The sequence below is a fragment of the Triticum aestivum genome, chromosome 3D (genome assembly GCF_018294505.1).
Source record: "Triticum aestivum cultivar Chinese Spring chromosome 3D, IWGSC CS RefSeq v2.1, whole genome shotgun sequence".
NCBI lineage: Eukaryota > Viridiplantae > Streptophyta > Magnoliopsida > Poales > Poaceae > Triticum > Triticum aestivum.
In genome coordinates, this window is record NC_057802.1 from 492,612,356 (window position 1) to 492,632,387 (window position 20,032).

The following is a 20,032-nucleotide window of genomic DNA, read 5'->3' on the forward strand; positions in this document are numbered from 1 at the left end:
TGAATTTGATCCAGTAAACATTTCCCTTTTTCAGATATACGGTGTCGCACATAACAAGCATGCTCATCTAAAGATTTGCCCTCAACTAAGCTAGTTGGGGTTTCAGCACGAGCACATAGGGATCGAAGATGATCCAAGTAATAAGCTTCAAGAGTGTGATAGATTTTGAGTGGTTCTTCAACCATTGGTTCAGTAGGTACAACTATTTTTTTTGGTATTTTGCGTTTCCTACCCATAACTAAAGATAGAAAACAACTAAGAACAGCAAATAAAAATTACTTAGTGATAAAGCAAACAAGCACACACAAGAATATTCACCCCACGCTATTGCTCCCCGGCAACGGCACCTGAAAAAGGTCTTGATAACCCACAAGTATAGGGGACCAATTGTAGCCTCTTTCGATAAGTAAGAGTGTCGAACCCAACGAGGAGCTAAAGGTATAACAAATATTCCCTCAAGTTCTATCGACCACTGATACAACTCTACGCACACTTGACGTTTGCATTACCGGAAACAAGTATGAAACTAGAAGTACTTTGTAGGTGTTTTTGGATAGGCTTGCAAGAATATAAAGAGAGCGTAAATAAAAGCTAGGGGCTGTTTAGATAAGGACACAACTAAATTAGTTTTAGTAAAGAGCTTTTTGTTACGAGAAAGTTATTTGTCCCTAGGCAATCGATAACTAGACCGGTAATCACTATTGCAATTTTATTTGAGGGAGAGGCATAAGCTAACATACTTTCTCTACTTGGATCATATGCACTTATGATTGGAACTCTAGCAAGCATCCGCAACTACTAAATATCATTAAGGTAAAACCCAACCATAGCATTAAAGTATCAAGTCCCCTTTATCCCATATGCAAACAACCTACTTACTCGGGTCTGTGCTTCTGTCACTCACGCCACCCACCATAAGCAAATCATCAACATATTGCAAACCCTACAGCGGGGATCCCTCACGTTTGCGCGACACGGAGAGCACCATAGGACAGCACCAATAATAAAACATGCAACTCAAACCAATCACGATCATCAATTAACCCATAGGACAAAACAGATCTACTCAAACATCATAGGATAGCCATACATCATTGGGAAATAATATATAGCGTTGAGCACCATGTTTAAGTAGAGATTACAGCAGGTAAGAGAGAGGTTACACCGCTGCATAGAGGGGGGAAGAGTTGGTGATGATGGCGGTGAAGTTGTTGGTGAAGATTGCGGTGATGATGATGGCCACGGCAGCGTTCCGGCGCCACCGGAAGAGAAGGGAAGAGGGGGGCCCTTCGTCTTCTTCTTCCTTGACCCCCTCCCTAGATGGGAGAAGGGTTTCCCCTCTGGTCCTTGGCCTCCATGGCATGGGAGGGGCGAGAGCCCCTCCGGGATTGGATCTGTCTCTCTCTGTTTCTGCGTTCTCGTCTGCTGCCCTTTCACCGTTTCGTATATATATGGAGATCCATAACTCCGATTGGATTGAAACCTTCGCCGAGATTTTTTTATGAAAATTAGCTTTCTTGCGGCCAAAGTAGAGCAGTAACTGCCTTACGGGTGGCCCACGAGGGGGGCAGGCGCGGCGCGCCCCACTGCCTCGTGGCCACCTCGGGCACCGTCTCGCATTGATTCTTCTTCCCATATTTTCCAAATATTCCAAAAATATTCTCCGTCCGTTTTTATCCCGTTTGGACTCCGTTTGATATGGATATTCTGCGAAACAATAACATGCAACAAACAGGAACTGACACTGAGCACTGGATCAATATGTTAGTCCCCAAAATAGTATAAAAAGTTGGCAAAAGTATATGAAAGTTGTATAATATTGGCATGGAACAATCAAAAATTATACATACGACGGAGACGTATCAGGTGTGCTTTAGTATTTTTGAAGAAATGCTCTCTTGCTTCACTTAGATTTATTTGAGAGTTAGTAAAATTTTCAAGAAATTCTCTCTTGCTTCACTTAAATTAATTTGAGAGAAAGAAATATTATGCTCATGATCTTCACTTATATTTGGTTGAGCTTGTAAAAGCAACACATGAAAATTAGTTCCAAAGTGATAGATATCCAAGAAGGATATAATAAAAACTTTCATGAAGATCATTGGACAAAATAAACTTGATTCTTAGTAATAGTTTTGAGATATGATGATGTGATATGTGAGTCATCTTGATGAGTAATTATGCTTTAGTAAAAATATTGGTGTTAAGGTCTGTGATTCCCTATGCAAGCACAAAAGTCAATAATTATGCAATGAAATTATATCCTACTTGTGGTGCATTATTCGGTGTTAATTATGCTTAATGGTCGCTTATGAGATTATTTGTTTCTTGATTGGTTGCTTCTCAATCTTTTGCTAGCCTTCATTTTGCACTAAGTATGATCACTACTTGTGCATCCAAAATCCTTTAAACCAGTTTTGCCACATGGTGCACTATATCTACCTATATGTGGTATTCTTTTCTCGTCCTAAGCAAATTTGTATGTGCCATCTCTAATATTCAAAATAAATTTCTCTTTTGTGTGCTCGTACCGCTCGCGAGGCGGTGAGGGGTGGCTAATATTTTCCATGCTAGATGTGTTATTCTCACGATGAGTGTTTATTCACTTGTCATTGCACGAGAGTAAGGTAGAGGTATTAGGGATGCCCAGTCCCGAAATGAAAAATGAATTTACTTTATGTTGTCAAATAATAAATTCCTTGGAAAGTGTTGGTATGGAAGGCACCCGTGGATACGGTTAGCCATGGAAAGTGAAAGTATGGTGGAAAAAGAAATAAACTTTAATTTCTATTTGGGAACCGGCTATGATATATCTAGCATGGAAAGTGTTGGGAACTCTAAGTCGTTTTCGTTGGTGGGAAAAGTATGCCTCTCAAAATGTTTTTATCTTTAAATTTTTGCTTTGAGATCTGGGACCTCTACAAATCCCTACTTCCCTCCGCGAAGGGCCTTTCTTTTACTTTATGCAATATTTATTTTTGAATTTGAGTCTCCATATTCTCTTATAAAGCACCAACTAGGGGGCACTATGATCGTACTTGAGCATTGTGTGTAGCTAATATGCGAGTGTGTTTCATGAATGGATCAATGATTGAGCATGATGGGCTAGAGATAAACTTATTTTAGCGTTGATATTTTGAAAGACTTGGTTGCTTATTGATATGCTTGAGTATTTAAGTTATCATGTCAAAACTAGACTATTGCTTTGAACAATATAAAAGTCCAAATGTCCATGCTATAAAGAAAATAATATGAGATGACATGTTAGGCAACATTCCACATCAAAAATTCTGTTTTTATCATTTACCTACTCGAGGACGAGCAGGAATTAAGCTTGGGGATGCTGATACGTCTCCAACGTATCTATAAATTTTTATTGTTCCATGCTATTATATTATCATTCTTGGATGTTTTATAATCATTTTATAGTCATTTTATATCATTTTTGGTACTAACCTATTGACATAGTGCCAAGTGCCATTTGATGTTGTTTGCATGTTTTTTACATCGTAGGAAATCAATACTAAACGGAGTCCAAACACAGTGAAACGTTTTGTGGATTTTTTTGGACCAGAAGACAACCAATGGGCCGAAGAAGCACCTGGGGGTGCTCTGAGGGGAGCACAACCCACCAGGGCACGCCATGAGGCCCAGGCGCACCCTAGTGGGTTGTGCCCACCTCGGGTGCCCCCTAAACCGCCTCTTTACTCTATAAATACCCCAATATTCCAGAAACCCTAGGGGAGTCGATGAAAATCAATTCCAGCCGCCGCAAAGTCCAGAACCACCAGATCCAATCTAGACACCATCACGGAGGGGTTCACCACTTCCATTGGTGCCTCTCTGATGATGCGTGAGTAGTTCTTTGTAGACCTTCGGGTCTGTAGTTAGTAGCTAGATGCGTTCCTTTCTCTCATTTGATTCTCAATACAATGGTCTCTTGGAGATCCATATGATGTAACTCTTTTTGCGGTGTGTTTGTTGGGATCGGATGAACTTTGAGTTTATGATCAGATCTACCTTTTTATCCATGCAAGTTATTTGAATCTTCTTTGATCTCTTGTATGCATGATTGCTTATAGCCTCGTATTTGTTCTTCGATATTTGGGTTTTGTTTGGCCAACTTGATCAATTTATCTTGCAATGGGAAGATGTGCTTTGTAGTGGGTCCGATCTTACGGTGCTTGATCCCAGTGATAGAAGGGGAACCGACACGTATGTATCGTTACTACTAAGGATAGAACGATGGGGTCTATTTCTACATAAATAGATATTGTCTACATCATTTCATCGTTCTTATTGCATTACTCCGTTTCTCCATGAAGTTAATACACTAGATGCATGCTGGATAGTGGTCGATATGTGAAGTAATAGTAGTAGATGCAGGCAGGAGTCGGTCTACTAATCTTGGACGTGATGCCTATATAATGATCATTGCCTGGATATCGTCATGATTATTTGAAGTTCTATCAGTTGCCCAATAGTAATTTGTTTACCCACCGTTTGCTATTTTCCTCGAGAGAAGCCACTACTGAAACCTACAGCCCCCGGGTCTCTTTCTCATATTATTTGCCTTTGCGGTCTATTTTATTTGCCTTTTATTTTCAGATCTATTAAACCAAAAATACAAAAATACCTTGTTGCACTTTATTTTATTTGGCGTTCGATCTATCAACCTACTACAATTTATTCATGTATGTTTCCCAATTTCTGGCGTCGTTACCCGAAAGGGATTGACAACCTCTTTAATATGCCGGGTTGCAAGTATTTGTTATTTGTGTGCAGGTGTCGTTTACATATTGTTGCGGGGCCGCCCTCACAGTGGCGCGGGAGCTGCTGCGATGCCGACTGATGGAGAGCGGCCGGGATGCGTTGCTGGAGCGTGTTGCCGAGTTGTTGGACGCCGCAGCCGGAGGTGCGCCGCCCTTCTGCTCCCTGCATAAGCCTCAGGCTGCGGCCGGATCGCACGGTGGGCCTTGTCGCGCCCACATGCTCCCGGGCGCACCAGGAGGTTTCGTCAGCATCGACGCGACCAGCGGCGCCGAACACCCAACCGCACATGTGCCTACCCCGATGGGCGCAGGCATGAGCATTGCCACCCACGGCCACGGCAGGATGCCGCCCTACCATCCTTAGGGTGGCGCACCGGGCTGGGCGACATGGAGCGCGGGGCACTTCAGCGAGGTTTCCGAGGCGACAGCTTCGGAGGCCTATGTGCCCCGCATGATGGACTAAGAGTACACGCCAGAAGATGACCCCGGCTCGTTCCTCGAGCCAGGTTGGGAACAGGAGATGCTGGAAGTTGAGGCCTTCCAAGAGCCACCCGGGGGCCTCGCCGACCACGCCGGCGACAACAGCTATAGGGTACCACTAATCTCTCAGGAGCAGGCTTACGCTAACCATGGGTCGCAAGTGAATCAGGTCATAGCGCTGGATGACTGCCCCAACACGGCAGCCCCCCTTCCACCAGGGGAGGCGCACTGGGGGCTGCGTGGGAGGGGCCAGGAGCAAGGCCCCTCCCCGCGTCGCACGGAGCAAGGCGTCGCCCGGAGGTAGGCCCTCTACCGGGGAGGCGCTGGTGAGCCTTCCCCCCGGTAGAGGACCCGTGGTCACCGAGGGCGCCGCTAGCGTCCCCTTTGCCCTTTGGCATCATCCTGGTTTCCGGACGCCCCAACGGTGGTCGAGGGCGGCGCAAGGCGGTGCCCTCGTCTGGCGATATGAAGCAAGGCTCACGCCTGTGAAGGTCTCCGCTCGTGACACTCTCACGTAATAATGAGTGGGGTTGTACACGCCCCAGAGTCTCAGGAGTGGCGCCCTCGGGCCTCGGGGGCTCCCTCCCACGTCCTAGTGGCAGCACTTAGCTCCACGCTGGTGAGAAGACAAGAAGACTAGACTAGGTGCCGGACGCGGCTTTTCATTTGCTTTCCGCAGTTGGCTTGCCCCCCTTTAATGAAAATTTTCTTTCTGGTGTTCCTTGCCGGCCTGGTTCCGTTGCCTTTTGCCTCCTTTTGCTGCCCTCTGTTCCTCGTTTTGGCCCGTACTCTCCCTCGCATGCCTCACGAGGGGGCTGGACAGGTGCCTCGTGAGCGTTTTTCCTGTTCTTCGCGTGCCTTGTGAACATTTTTCATGTTCTTCGCGAGGCACCCTCGCTCGAGCTCGCAAGCTAGCGCACCTCTCTCAATCCGTGCCCCTCGGGTACCGCGATGCGAAGCGCTGGGTCATGACCGGCGGAGCCAGAACCTCCAGGATCTCCTGGGAACCGGCCGCCAGACGACATCTGAGGAGCAACTTCATCAGCATGTACCTTCAGCTACCTCGACATCTCTTCAGCGACTATGCCAGGTGACTCTTTCCAGTTTGTTCAGCTGGGAGCGCCCCTTGGGCTGCATTATTCCTAGGTCGCATGGGCTTGTCCCCGCGTCATGTAGCTTTTCGCGTCTTTAGCTTACTCTGCTGGGGGCGCCCCTTGGGCTGCATCATCCCTAGGCCGCTCGGGTCCGACCCAGTGGCATGTATCGTTCCTGCATTTACCTAAGCTAGTTCACTTTCCATGCATGATCTATCTATGGTTATCACCTGCTTGATTATCACTCACCACGGGAGCTACTCATGCTGGCACGACGCTTGTGCTCGGGTCCGTCCCTGCAACGTCGACAAATCTGAGTGGTCGAGCTCTGACTTGTGGCACGCCCCGCGCACGTCACCTCACCAGGCCCTCAGTGCCTTCACCTTCTTGCGGAGCAACCAGCGGCAGACCGGCAATCGTAGTGGCAACCTGTGTCCCTCCTCGTGCTAACATGTAGGAACCTACTGAGGACAACAGCCGGCGGTACCGCGGGCTCCCTGTTTTTCATGCAATTCTCTTGCGCGTTAAAAGGGGGGCTCCTGAGCATCACGACTCAGGAGCTCTTACTGGCTCTCCAGCCCTCACCCCCTGGCCTTGACCACGGCATCGCGATCTGGCATACCAACGGCGGCTGAGCTCGCTCGAGGGCCGGGACCTGAGGACGTAGAGCACATAGAAGAGCGGGGAGAAGAGGGGAAGTCTTGCACGGGCCCAGACTAGCTACACTACGACCGTCGACACATGAACCTGGCACAGCGCCAGGAACCGACTCTCGACCGCAAAGATAAGTTTTGCACCCGGATCGATCAAGCACTATGGTATAGAATTCCCACTTGTTGCAGCCTTGTTGCGGCAACGTCGCCTCCCTTTCCAACCTCTCGGTAGCTACTTGCACGCTAAAGGGGACCTCTTGAGCATCGCGACTCAGGAGCTCTTACTGGACCTCGGGCCACTCACCTCCTGGCCTTGACCACGGCATCGCGACCTGGCATACCAGCGATGGCTGCAGCCTGCCTGGGGTCCGGGACCTGTCGTCGTAGAGCACCAAGCTGCCACAGGGATGGAAAGGGGAGACCGAGCCGAAGCAGGACATGCGTTCGCAAATTTTCATAATAAGGGTGATATCAACAAAAACATTACAGACCATTTACACACCCCCACGGGGTTCATCTCGATTCCTCGCAGGGAACAAAAGAAAGAAGAAGCCCTGGCTACGATCGCCGGCGCCATCATCAACAGTGGGCCATGGGAGGCTGGCGCCGACCTCATCCAGATCAGCGACGACGGCGGCCGGACGCTGCGGCCCTGCTCCGAGTGCGGCGAGAGCTCGGGGGCACACATAGTTGTCATCGCTCGTCTCTGGGGTCTCGTAGGGCTCAGGAGAGTCGCTGGACTCCCAAGCGCCGCCACTACTGCTGGGGGAGCTGCTGGCAGGACCAAGAGCAGGTTCAACGCTGGCTGCTTCACCAACCTGACGGCCCCCTCCTGGACAGCACTCCAGGCGGCAGCCTTCCTTGTCGAAGACCTTGAAGAGCATCGTGGAGGCGCCGTCGTACTGAAAATGGATGGCGAGGGCGCCTTCCGCATGGCAGACTTGAGTAACCTCGCCCCAGCCGTGAGTCATGAAGATCTTGCTTGGGGAGACGGCTTCAACCTCTGATCCAGTCGCCGGGGCATCGCAGTCGGCGTGCTACAGCCAAAGCTTGAGGGGGCCCCTCGGCTGAGAAGGACTGCGGAAAGCGAATCCAAGAGTGCGGAGGCATCGCCGCCCACATCACGAGTTCTCGCGAGGAGTCCACGGCGTGGGCTCCGAGGGCAACGGCGTGCGTCACCACAGCGCGGCGACCACGGCCACGGCGCGGGCAGCGCCGCTCGCCGCCTCTCCCTTCGGAGCCCTCAGCTTGGGCGTACAGAGGCAGCGGATACCCGGGAGGTGGCCGCTCGCACCAAGGCCTCGACATCTTCGGCCTCATGACTACGTCGCTGTGGTGGGCCAGCCTCTTCTTCGGCAGAAGTAGACCGGGCTCGTCGCGGGGGTTTTTTCCCTTCTCTGCGGCCGAGAACCTCCGTATCGGTGCCATGGGTGTCGCTACTAGCGGTGAAGCAAGGGAGAAGAAACGAGCGGAGCAGGAAGAGATGAGCAACGGGGGCTCCGCCCTCTCCTCATTTATAGCCTGGAGGAGGCCAACCGTCGACCTCCACGATCGCAGGTAATGATAACCACTGTTTGCATGCAGCAGGGACTCGTCAAGTTGGGCAGTTGCCAAGGCAGCATGGGAAAGTGGATACGCCCACGTCCAATCAATCGCCACGCGTCAATCAAGGCCGCAGGCTGTTGGGGCTCACGGCGATCCGCACTTGCCCCTTGGCTTCGCCTCGAAGCCAAGTCCGAGCGCGCCTTGGGCCCGGGGGCTACTGTCGGCGTCCTGGGAACGGGGGTCCCCAGAATTGCCTACCTGCAGCCCACGGCGTGGCTCCACCAGCGGCCCTGTACGGCCCATCTTCACCAGCAAACACTCAAGACCCTCGCGAGGCGGACGACGCAAGACCTCCTCAGGGGCGGCCTCGCCAGGCTGGCTCGCGAGGGGCGGAGAGATCAAGGCAAGGGACACCTCGCGAGGTCCCTGTGACGCAAGCCATGACGACCGGAGCCAGGCGGGCACCAGCGCACGCAGCATCCTCGTTTCCTCTTTGGTGCTAAAGAGGCAAGCGCAGGCAAGGAGTCCCGAGGCATCAGGCAAAGGTTTCCATCTTGGTGCAACAAGACCAAGACCAGCAGGACGGCAGGACGGAGGTCACCGTGGAGCCCAAGACGGCGTCACCACCAGCGCCTTTGGCAGGCGAAGACTACTTTTGTCAGGATAGCTTGTACTAGTTGTCCCCCTTCAAACTTGGCCGTTGTGGGATCCCTTCCCGCTCAATATTTGGGAAGAGGACCAGGGCCTCTATAAATAGGACTAGCCACCACCACAGGAGGGGATCGACTGATCCCCATCAGCAAAGCCTAAGACGAGGATCCGAACCTTGGCTAACCAACCACGCCCAAGAACACCTCTCCTCCTGAGGCTGTTCTTCCCTTGTACTTGTTCATCCAAAGCCTACAAGGCAATCCACCACACCACACTGGAGTAGGGTATTACACCACAACGGTGGCCCGAACCAGTATAAATCTTGTGTCCCCGTGTTCTTCGAGTTCGTCGAGTTAGGCCGTGGATTCCTGAGCGAGCGAGCCAGTGAGGGAGAGAGAGATCTTCGTGTGCACCCTAGTGTTCGAACCACAAGGGTTTTGCCGGAACCCGAAATCTGACGGAATTGTCTTCTTCCTGAACCATACGAGGGATCGAGCCACATAGAAGTATCGGGAGCGTCACAAGAAGTAGATGACTAGACGATCATTTCTCCTACTTTAGAATGCACGCAATTGTTTATTGAGGTGTGTGCGAATGATCTGTATAGTCACTTATGTAATTGGATGTTTATTTTAGTTATATATATATACATGTTTTTCTACTGTAGACAGAGCAAATCACATGGCTTATTAGCAGCAATCGTCTGTGTTATTATTGGTCTTCGCACACATTTCTGATTACGGACCTGTTTGCCATGTATCACACACACCTTGATCTAGCTGACCATTTCTTTTGTGTTGCCTAATCACAAACAGTTCATCCGAGTGAACCATATGCTCTATATCGCACACGCCTTCATTAGGATGCCCGTTTCTTTTGTTCCACCTCATCGCAAACAGTTCATTGAGCTGAACTGTATGCCCTGCATCGCACGCGTAACTAAAATCTGAACCGTGTTTGATAGCTCCGCCATCGCAAACATTTTGCACCTTTTTTATGGTTCTTTTACACCACCGTTTGCGATTATGGCATCGCACCCAGTTTCGTCGAAGGGTCTCTGATCGTAGTGTCGCGTTTGGACCATCCTGCAGTAGTGATAGCCTCGACGATATTTATGTTCATGGTGATTTATATCCTACTCATGCTTGCATTCGATGTTGATTAATCTCAATGCATGTTTATGACCGTTGTCGCTCTCTAGTTGGTCGCTTCTCAATCTTTTTCCTAGCCTTCACTTGTACTAAGCGGGAATACTGCTTGTGCATCCACTTCGTTAAACCCAAAGTTGTGCCATATGAGTCCACCATACCTACCTATATATGGTATTTACCTGTTGTTCCAAGTAAATTTGCATGTGTCAAACTCTAAATCTTCAAATAATAATATGTTTTGTATGCCCGGATCGCTCATGTAGTGACTAGGGGTTGTCAGTATCTTCCATGCTAGGTGGGTTATTCTCACAACGAGTGTTTATTCACTTGCTATTCACGAGAAAGTGCCTGGTAATTGGGCTGCCAAGTTCCATGATCAAAATCAAAATATAATAATGAAACAAAACTCCCCCAGGATTGTTGTTGGTATGGACGGTACCCGTGGATTCGGCTAGCCATGGAGTGTGCTTGTTGATGGAGGGGGAGTAAAACTTTACCATTCTGTTTGGGAACCGCCTATAATCTGTCTAGCATGGAAGATAGTGAGATCTCTTGGTTGCTATGTTGACAATGAAAGCATACCGCTCAAAATTATATTCATCTTTGTTTTTAAAGCTTCGAGCTCTGACACCTTTGCAAATCCCTGCTTCCCTCTATGAAGGCCTATCCATTTACTTTTATTGTTGACTCATCATCCTCTTATTTAAGCACCAACGGGAGAGCACCATTGTCATTTATACGCCTTGTTTTTATTCAGTATTAGTATGACTGTGACTGGATCTCTTTTGCCATGAATTACAATGTCCAATCAGTCCTTGATCTTTAGGGGTGCTCTGTCACGCCCAAGATGCGACCCTATCCTAAAGGAACACGAAGGTCCCACCAAGGATAGAAGCGCATCTTGAAGACGCTTTTGCAAGGTGGATATCATTACATTAACATTACATAATATTTGGGGATACATACAAGGCATACAAATGCCGCAAGAATACATCAATACATCATTCATAAGCTCAACATCCGACTATGGATGAAACATAAACAGAAACTCGAACGACATCCACCCTGCTAGCCCAAATGATAAGGCAAAGTGCGACACGCAAGCAAATGACATGGCAACAACGACGAATAACTGGCAGACACCTGGCGCATCGAATCCGGGGCGTTACAACACTCCTCCACTAACAAGAGATCTCGTCCCGATATCTTAGGACCGAGACGGAAGAGAAAAGGATGAGGTGAAATAAGAACAAGCAGTGAGGATGAACAACGTCAAGAACACTCGAGAAGAAGAGAGGAATGACGAGAATGACGAGAGTCAAATGCTCACAGAATCAGATAGACTCTGAAACCACCCCGGTTAGAAGGAGATAAGAAACGAATAAGACTGAAAAGATTTAGGCAGCACTCCGGCTAAAACATTGATGAATAGAACACAAGCTAAAGAAATGGAATGATACTTGATGAAGACACGACACAAACCTCCGGAAAGAATAGAAAGAGTTGAATGAAAATAGAGGAGAAGAAAATGGCAACTTGTGCCACGAATGAAATAGAAAGCAACCTTAGAAGAAAGGATTGAAAGGAGTTGTTGGAAATTCGGCAACAAAAGAATAAGTTTGTTGTGATCTTATAGGTAACATCTCAAGATCATAAGGTGATAACCGGCCACAACCGGAAATGATTGGATAGCTGAGAAGAACGAAGAAATGCAAAACTCCACTTCAAAAGAATACGAAGAATTAATTGCACTTCGAAAAGCAAGAAGGAAAGGTACTTGAGCTCCTTCGATAAGAATCTTGATGAACACTTGAGAAATGAATTAAATCATGACGAACCACCGTGAAGAACTCCGGTACCAAAAGGACGACGAGATAAAATAGAAGGAAGAATAGCATAAGCTCTGAGTCTTGCGATGATTTAGATGGAGGTTCCGACGAGATGGCCGAGGAAGCTTGGAACTCCGGAAAAGAAATGAAATGAAAACACTTGAACCGAGAATGTGATAATATGAACAATCTCCGAAAAGAAAAGATTAATCCACATGAAGAAAGAAGAATAAGGATTACGTTATGCTTATCCTCCACCAATTAAATAGATGAGAAACAATGGATTTGCATACTACTTATTCACATTGGAAAAGATTAAGGGGGGATATTTCGCAAAACTTGCGAAAGTCTTCATGAACCACCGGTAGGATTTGGAAAGAACGAATTAATTGATATGATAACAACAGAAGGAATCTTGAACGAACCACCGTTAGAATTCAAAACTGACTGACGAAGGAGGATGACTCACCGAGAAAAATAGGAAAAGCACGAATATACATGAGGGAATCAAGAAGCAATTGAAAGAAGAGATCGCGAGCTGATTGAAGCATACTTGAACGCGGCACCGGAAGAATATGTAAACGAACGAAGGGGCACAATATAGAATAAATGGAGAATGAATCTGAAAACTTAGAACGAAGAAACATTCCGAAAGATGGCCTCCGGATGATCGAGAGAGAAAGCAACTCCTGAAATGCGTCGGGTGGTTGAAAAGAATTGCACGGCTGGAAACAATTTGCTAGGATAACCATCGAGCTAGCACTGCGAAACTCCGTGAGAACGGACAAAATTTAGGGAAAACTCTACTTCGGTCTTCAAATCTTGAGAATGACGGCGAGAAATAACACCAAAGTTGTTGAGATACTCTGGGAGAAAAATGTTGGCCCGAACATGAAAGAATTTGAAAGCGATCTTGGAGAAACATCTGACTGATGAAATTCATACTTACTTCAAACTTCGAAAAGGATTTGAGAATAGCTCCGGAAAATTAGAAGAGTCAGGTAAGATCCTGGGAAAAGACCTGTGGGTTAGGGCCCACTAAAAAGAAACACAGTTAAGAAAGGATTGTTGATCAGATAGATGATGCACCGGAACAATTGGAATATTAGAATGAGGTGACAACCTCGAATTAATTGAATGCAAACGCTAATCTTTTGAGATGTCTTCATCACTCCGGAACGATTAAATGACGAGAGGGGAACGAGCAACGAGAAACATTTGAGCCGAGGAAAAAATATTATCACTACCGAAAATTGGAATTGAATCCACCGGAGAAGAAAACAAGACGAATCAATGATGAACTTGACAAGAATTCACTGGTTGAAATAATTCACGAAAGATTGAAGAGGTTCCGCACGAATGAAATAGATGCTCGAATAGAGGCTCAGACTCCGGGAATAAAAGGGTGGGAGGGCGGGGAAAACAACGGCAACTTGGAAGGGGAAAACGACGAATAGCTTTGAAGAGAAAAGCATCGGTTGAAATAATTGAGGAGAGAATGCAAAGATTTCGCACGAGTAGAATGGATACTCGATTACAGACTCCGGTTCCGAGAAGAAGAAGGGAGGGCGGGTGGGAAAAACAAGGACAACTTCAGACAAGGAAACAACATCGGAAGAGAAATAACTGGGAACTGATCTCGCAAAAGATGACGAGGACCGAAAGCACTCGAAGAGAAATGTGCCGGATTGAAAAAGGATAGACAACGAACGAAAACTAACCACGTGATCCTAAAAAAATTTGAAGGGGAAGAGGAATAGTTCAAAACACCTACGTCAAGATTTCTCACCAGAGCGACGAAGGGGGTGAGGAGTAAAAAGAATTCCTACTCTCCGATATAGCTAGACTCAGAAAAAAAAAAGTTTTCTTCTAGACTCAACAACGGCCAAACTACACGATCAATCAAGGGGGGCTCCTAGGGTCGGTCGAGGCTCTGATACCAACTTGTCACGCCCAATATGCGACCCTATCCTAAAGGAACACGAAGGTCCCACCAAGGATAGAAGCGCATCTTGAAGACGCTTTTGCAAGGTGGATATCATTACATTAACATTACATAATATTTTGGGATACATACAAGGCATACAAATGCCGCAAGAATACATCAATACATCATTCATAAGCTCAACATCCGACTACGGATGAAACATAAACAGAAACTCAAACGACATCCACCCTGCTAGCCCAGGCTGCCGACCTGGAACCTATCCCCTGAACGAAGAGAAGCAGAAGAAGAACTCCAAAACAAGTAACATCGCTCTCGCGTCATGATCATCGCACACCTGTACCTGCAACTGGTGTTGTAGTAATCTGTGAGCCACGAGGACTCAGCAATCCCATTACCATGGGTATCAAGACTAGCAAAGCTTAATGGGAAAGGAAGGGGTAAAGTGGTGAGGTTGCAGCAGCGACTAAGCAATGTATGGTGGCTAACTTACGCAAAAAGAGCGAGAAGAGAAGCAAAGGAACGGTCGTGAAAACTAGCAATGATCAAGAAGTGATCCTGAACTCCTACTTACGTCAAACATAACCCAGAAACCGTGTTCACTTCCCGGACTCCGCCGAGAAGAGACCATCACGGCTACACACGCGGTTAATGCGTTTTAATTAAGGTCAAGTGTCAAGTTCTCTACAACCGGATATTAACAAATTCCCATCTGCCACATAACCGCGGGCACGGCTTTCAAAAGATAATACCCTGCAGGGGTGTCCCAACTTAGCCCATCATAAGCTCTCACGGTCAACGAAGGATATTCCTTCTCCCGGGAAGACCCGATCAGTCTCGGAATCCCGGTTACAAGACATTTCGACAATGGTAAAACAAAACCAGCAAAGCCGCCTGGATGTGCCGACAAATCCCGATAGGAGCTGCACATATCTCGTTCTCAGGGCACACCGGATGAGCCAGATGTCGGGTTGGCATAGACCCTGGTTGCCCAGGGGGCGCTGGACATCGCTCGGTTTGGACCAGCACTTGGAGAAGCACTGGCCCGGGGGGGTAAAATGAAGATGACCCTCGAGAGCGCGACTCCCAGGGAAAAAGGCTAGGTGAGGCAAATGTAAAACCAAGGTTGGGCCTTGCTGGAAGAGTTTTATTCAAAGCGAACTGTCAAAGGGGGTCCCATAAATCACCCAACCGCGTAAGGGACGCAAAATCAAGGAACATAACACCGGTATGACAGAAGCTAGGGCGGCAGGAGTGGAACAAAACACCAGGCATAAGGCCGAGCCTTCCACCCTTTACCAAGTATATAGATGCATTAATAATATAAGAGATATTGTGATATCCCAACATAAACATAATCCAACATGGAGCAATCTTCATCTTCACCTGCAGCTAGCAACGCTATAAGAGGGGCTGAGCAAAGTGGTAACATAGCCAAACAAGGGTTTGCTAGGAAGGGTGACAAAGGTTAGAGGTTCATGGCAATTTGGGAGGCTTGAGGAGCAAGTGATAGGTAACGCAACATAGAGATAGAACGAAGCAACTAGCATAGCAATGATAGTAATGAGATCCAAGGTGATGGTCATCTTGCCTGAAATCCCGCTAGGAAGAAGAACGAATCCATGAAGAAGATGAAGCCACGAAGACGAACGAATCCTCACGATCGCAACGACACGGGAACTATCGAGAAGAAGCACACAACATGGTAAACACACCACACATGAACAAGGCATGATGCTCAATCAAGTATGATGCATGACAAGGCTACATGAAGCTACTCATGACGAGAGATGATGCGTACAAGAAAAACACATCAAGGCAAGTTTAAATGAGGCCGGAAACAACATATAACAATTCTGGTAAGTCCTCATATGCAAATTTCAAAATTGGTCCAGAACTGAACAAGCATTAAGTTGAAGTTGTTAAACAGCAAGTTAAAGAGCGCCATGATGATCTACATGAAATTCTAGTCAAGTTACATATAAAGTTCATTAGATTCGGAGCTACGGCCTAGAAGATATGAGCAAAACAAGTTAAACATGGCATTGATGCAAAAAGCATACAACCATCAAGCAAACACCTCAAAACAAGGATGCAAGATGATAATATGGAACTACATGCAAATCTAAGCAAGTTTCATATAGAGCATGCTCAAAACGGAGCAACGGTGCAACACATACACTCCAAACAAGACATAGCAACAATCTGTCCAAAACAGCAACTAGGCAAATAGCAAGCATCAAAACAATATGCTATAGCAGATCAACATGAAAAAAAAGGCATGGACATGATGTACAGGTAAAGCACAACAAAACATGAACACTGATCTATCTTCAGAAATCACTAGAACATGCTCAAAAGGACATGGAAAGATTGCAAATAATAACAGGTTCACAGACTTAGCAAAAATTACTGGACATGACAGAAATAACATCAGGTAGCAATGTTCAGAGCACGAAACCAACATGCTACAGGAACTTAACATGGCAAATAAGGCTTGGAATGAATCTACTAAATGCATATGACAAAAGTCCCTTACTGACCATAAGCCAAAAAGGACCAGAAGATATGATGACAACCAGGTAAACATAGCAAGTTTCGTTATCAGGTTTCAGACTTAGCAGAAAACAGAGCATGGCAGAAACAATAATATGAAGGCATCTTGGTGAGCTTGATGCACTCACCACAAAGCAATGCATGACAAAGCAAGCATACCTACAGCAATATGGCATGTTTATGCAGCTATCCATGGCAAGAACAAAAGCATAGCATTAAAGGATCAACTACAGCAAGCTTGGCAAAATTGAATAACACGTAAACAATCTGCCAGGAACATTTTATAGCAAAAGTAGAGCAAGATTGAGTCATGCTATGGCACTCCATAATTGCAAATAAGGGCATGAATGAATCCATTACAATAATATCTACAAAACATCCTTACTGAACATCTCCAAAATATGCATGGATCTCTCTGTAGCCTCATGGATACATAGCAACAAAATATCAGCAGTCCCAGACTTGGTAAAATTACTAAGTCCCTGAAATCAGAAACATTACGGAGCCTAGTTTGCATGCTTGTGCTAGTCACCAAAGAGATCACAAAAATACATGGCATACACCTCTGTAAAGATGGCATGTCATACAACAAAACACATGTAGAGCTCATGCCCATAAGATGCACAGATTAAATGCAACAAAAATAACAAATCTACAAGTTCTGATAACAGACAGCAGATAACAGCAACTAGCACTCTTACAACGATGCTTTGGGCATCAAGATGGACTCAAATGAACATGGTGCAATGGAACAAAATGTAGAGAATCACGAGACGAACAATTTAACATATTACACGCACGAAACGAAGCTACTTGCAAAGAGTTATGGCATGATGAAAAGTGCACCAGAATGTAAAAGTTTCCAGACTTGGTGAAATTTGAGGGGGGCTCGGGGTCAACCTTCGGCGTTGACCAGAACCAGATCGGGCTAGGGTTTGGCCCGGGCTCGGGCCGGAGCTCCGGCGAGCGGCGCGGACCGGCGCGGAGGGAGAGGAGACGGCGAGGAGGAGGACCGCGGCGGCGGCGGGCGGCGCGCCGGCGACCGGACGGCGGGGTAGGCGAGGCGAGGTGCGGCGGTTGCGCGGGTGGTGGCGCGAGGCGGCGGCGGAGCTCGCGGCGGTGGTGGGTGGTGCCGGCGGCGAGGCGCGCGGCGGCGGAGGGAGGAGGCGCGCGGGGCGGCGAGCGGGGCGGGCCAGGCGCCGGCGGGGCGCAGGCCTGGGCGGGCCGCGCCTGGGCCCGGCGGGCCGCGGCGGCGGGGACGGCGCGGGAGGCCAAGTGGCGCGCTGCGATTGGTGCGGGAGGCGGCGATGGACGCGTCCGGCGGCGGGGCGGACGTGTCCGGCGCGGTGGGAGGAGATGGGCTAGGGTTAGGGGGGTTTCATCCGCGAAAATGGAAGGGGAGGACCTATTTATAGATAGAGGGAGCTAGGAGAGTCCAAACAAGGTGCGGTTTTCGCCCACGCGATCGTGATCGAACGACCGAGAGCATGGCGGAGACTTAGAGGGGTTTTGGGGCTGTTTGAAGGGTGGTTTTGCTGCAACACACAAACGGACTTTGCGGTTCCCCGGTTAACCGTTGGAGTACCAAACGACCTCCAAATGGAACGAAACTTGACCGGTGGTCTACCGGTGGTATCCCAAGGCCACTTGACAAGCCTTGGCCCATTCCGAGAACGTTCAACACCCGCTCACGAAAAAGAAACAAGAAGGGAGCGCCGGAGGAGGTGGGAGTGCCGGATTGCAAAACGGACAACGGGAAAAATGCTCGGATGCATGAGACGAACACGTATGCAAATGCAATGCACATGATGACATGATATGAAATGCAGATGATGACAAGGCAAAGTGCGACACGCAAGCAAATGACATGGCAACAACGACGAATAACTGGCAGACACCTGGCGCATCGAATCCGGGGCGTTACATGCTCTGCATTTATGTTTTGCGGTATCAGAAAGGGCTAGCGAGATACCATTTTGTCATATTATATCATGATTGTTTTGAAAAGGTGTTGTCATCTAAGATATCTTATTATTGCTCGCTAGTTGATTATGTCATTGATATGAGTAAATGTGAGACCTAAGTATTATTGTGAATATGGTTAGTTCGTAATCTTGCTGAAAACCTGAATATTGAACTAGACATGTTTGCAACAACAAGATCAAACAGAGTTTGTAAAAGTTTTTCTTTGTCACTTCCAGTTTGTCAACTGAATTGCTTGAGGACAAGCTATGGGTTAAGCTTGGGGGAATTGATACGTCTCCATCATATCTACTTTTCCAAACTCTTTTGCCCTTGTTTTGGACTCTAATTTGCATGATTTGAATGAAACTAACCCGAATTGCCGCTGTTTTCAGCAGAATTGCCATGGTGTTATTTTTATGCAGAAATCAAAGTTCTCGGATTGACCTAAAAATTTACGGAGAATTTTTGTGGAATATATAAAAATACTGGCGGAAAAAGATACCGGAGGGGGGTCAGTCAGGGGCCACAATCCCAGGGGTGCACCTACCACCTCCCCCTAGGGCGCGCCTACTTGGCTTGTGGCCCCCCTGGACCGTCTACAACCCTAACTCCAGCTCCATATATACCTATTCGTGGAGGAAAAAATCAGAGAGAAGGATTCGTCACGTTTTACGATACGGAGCCGCCGCCACCTCTTGTTCTTCATTGAGAAAGCTGATCTGGAGTCCGTTCGGGACTCCGGAGGGTGGAATCTGTCGCCATCGTCTTCATCAACCTTCCTCCATCACCAATTTCATGATGCCACCGCGGGAGTGAGTAATTCCATCGTAGGTTTGCTGGACGGTGATGGGTTGGATGAGATTTATCATGTAATCGAGTTAGTTTTGTTAGGGTTTGATCCCTAGTATCCACTATTTTCTGAGATTGATGTTGCTATGCTTAATGCTTGTCACTAGGGTCTGAGTGCCATGATTTTATATCTGAACCTATTATGTTTTCATGAATATATGTGTGTTCTTGATCATATCTTGCAAGTTGTAGACACCTATAACGTGTTATGATCCGCATACCCCAAGGTGACAATAATTGGGATTCTTTCCGGTGATTACCGTAGTTTGAGGAGTTCATGTATTCACTAAGTGCTAATGCTTTGTTTCGGTTCTCTATTAAAAGGAGGCCTTAATATCCCTTAGTATCCTTATGGACCCCGCTGCCACGGGAGGGTAGGACAAAATATGTCATGCAAGCTCTTTTCCATAACTATCGTGGATTTGTCACGGCAGATGTCCTAGTGTGAGGACTTAGTCGTGAGGCCAACGCATCTATGCGGTAGCTTGAGAGGGGTTGGGCGGAATCGAGAGACGCAATACAAGACAAGGATTTAGACAGCT